The sequence below is a fragment of the Chrysochloris asiatica genome, unplaced genomic scaffold, assembly GCF_000296735.1.
Source record: "Chrysochloris asiatica unplaced genomic scaffold, ChrAsi1.0 scaffold00018, whole genome shotgun sequence".
In the NCBI taxonomy this organism is placed as follows: domain Eukaryota; kingdom Metazoa; phylum Chordata; class Mammalia; order Afrosoricida; family Chrysochloridae; genus Chrysochloris; species Chrysochloris asiatica.
Window position 1 is genome coordinate 13,047,227 of NW_006408536.1, and position 2,445 is coordinate 13,049,671.

The 2,445-nt window shown below is 38.6% G+C and overlaps 1 protein-coding gene across 3 annotated transcripts in view; it reads right to left on the reverse strand.

Annotated features, from left to right (window-relative positions):
• The window catches only part of CNKSR2 (connector enhancer of kinase suppressor of Ras 2), a 427,386-nt gene that overhangs the window by 336,603 nt on the left and 88,338 nt on the right, over positions 1-2,445 (reverse strand). The window lies entirely within an intron of this gene.

Sequence of the window (2,445 nt, forward strand, 5' to 3'; positions counted from 1 at the left end):
GGGATTGGAACCATGGCAATGAGATGATATACGATGGAATGAATGTAAAACTAAAGTTACCCCATGTAAACTATCATATAATGCACAATAAAACATTAAAAAAAAGCAAGCCTTAACTCCTACTATATAGAAAATTAAATCCATTTCAAGTTTGCACTAGCCCATTCATCCATGTTTCTTCTACCTTTATGTGAATTGCAGTAGGAAAAAAATCATCTCACTCTATTATTAATTATTAAGTTCCTAATCAAGCTCTGGTAGCGTAGTGGTTACGAATCGAGCTGCAAGCCTCAAGGTCAGCAGTTTGAAACTACTAGCTGCTCCGCGGGAGAAAGATGAGGCGTTCTGCTCCCGTAAAGATTAACAGCCTCGGAAACCCTGTGCAGGGTTGCTATGAGTCAGAACTGACTCCACGGCACATAACAACAACAACAACAATCGAATTTACAGAAGCAATTGTTGGATTTCTTCTCAGCATATCTCCTTGCTGTCTACTTCATAAAAACAGGTATAATTCACTCATACCTGTTATCCTACATTCAAAATTACATGCATTCCACCAACTTGTTTAACCCCATTTCTGCGAGAGGTTTTCTTCTCCTTATACAAAGTGATTCTATCTTCCTGTGCTATGGAATGCCACCTTTGGTCATCTCAGTGCTACTTTAGCAATTAAACAACGGTCATTCTGCTTCAACCACTTCTTCATTATCTCCTATGTTCAAATCTCTGCTTTAAAACACAAATATTTCCTTGATTTCTTTGATCTCGTGATCCTCGCTAGTCTGTCATTCCCCTCATTGCTAAGCCTCTTTATTTTTTCACCTCCAATGCACCCCTTTTAGCTGTTGTTAAATGCTGTGGAGTCAGTTCTGACTCATAGCAACCCTGTATAGGTTTTAATCTTCACCAGAGCAGAAAGTCTCATCTTTCTTCCATGGAGCAGCTGGCAGGCTTGAACCTCAAACCTCGTAGTTCACAGTTCAGTGTTTACTGCATGGAGCCACCATGTTCCCAATGCACCCCTTAGCCCCTTAAAATTAGAATTTTACCTCTACTACATTTTTGCAACTATCTGTTCCAAGATTATCCAACAGCAACAACACTTTTGCAACTATTTGTTCCAAGATTATCCAGGTCACTTCATAAGTGAGACTGGCCAGGCTTTTGGTTCAGTCAATTATTCTAAATGAGGCAATGAGCAGAAATGTAAAGGTCCTGATTATATCAGAGAAGGAGATGAATGGCCATAATGGCTATATTCCTGCTGAAATTATGACACAGGAGAAACTATAACCAAGTAGAGAAACAGGTTTAGAACAAATGTGCCAAGGGAAATGAAGTGCCATAATAGAGATTATGTAGTTATTAAAATAAGTAAAAAGCCAGGTGCCTGTTTCTGATAGATCTAGTACCAAGTAGCACATGTCCTTCCTATACTTTAGAATTTTATTAAAATACCTCATAACTTCTAGTGTGGCACTATAGGATAAGGACTGGATTGCTAACCAAAAGGTTGGTGGTTCAAATCCACCAGCCACTCCTTGGACACCTTACACAAGGTTGTTATGAGTCAGAACAAACTGTATGACACTTAACAACAGCAAACTATACTACCTTCTTTTTCTTTCATTCTCCATTGGTATGTATATATCACTGTCCGCTGGGTCTTTTTCACCATTCATCTGTCAGTTTGTCATACTGTGGTGGTTTGCATGTTGCTGTGATGCTGAAAGCTATGGCACCAGTATTTTAAATACAAGCAGGGTCACCCATGGTGGACAGAGTTCAGCTGAGACTAAGACTGGGAAGAAGGAGAGGTGGATTACTTCTGAATGTTTAGACATCGAAAACCTTATGAATAACAGCAAAAAACTGTTAGACAGCACCAGAATATTGTCAGATATAGTGCCAGAAGATGAGTCAGTCAGGTTAGAAGGCACTCAAAATGAGACAGGGGAAGAGCTACCTCCTCAAAGTAGAATTGAATTTGATGACATGAATGGAGTAAAGCTTTTGGGACCTTCATTTGTTGATGGGGCAGAACTCGAAATGAGGAGAACCAGTTGCAAACATCCATTAGCAATTGCAACACAGGATGTATGAAGTATGAATCGAATTGGAAGTTGTCAAAAATGAAATGGAACCCATATCCTAGGCATTAGTGAGCTGAAATGGACTAGTTATTGGCTATTTTGAATCTGACAATCACACGGTTTACTATGCCAGGAATAACAAAGATAAATGACATCACATCCATCATCAAAAAGAACATTTCAAGATCTATCTTGAAGTACAATGCTGTCTGTGATAAGAAAATATCCATACACCTACAAGGAAGATCATTATTCAAATTTACTCACCAATGACTAAAGCCAGCTAAGATAAATTGAAGAATTCTACTAACATTTTCAGTGTGTTATTTATCAAACATGCAGTCACAAT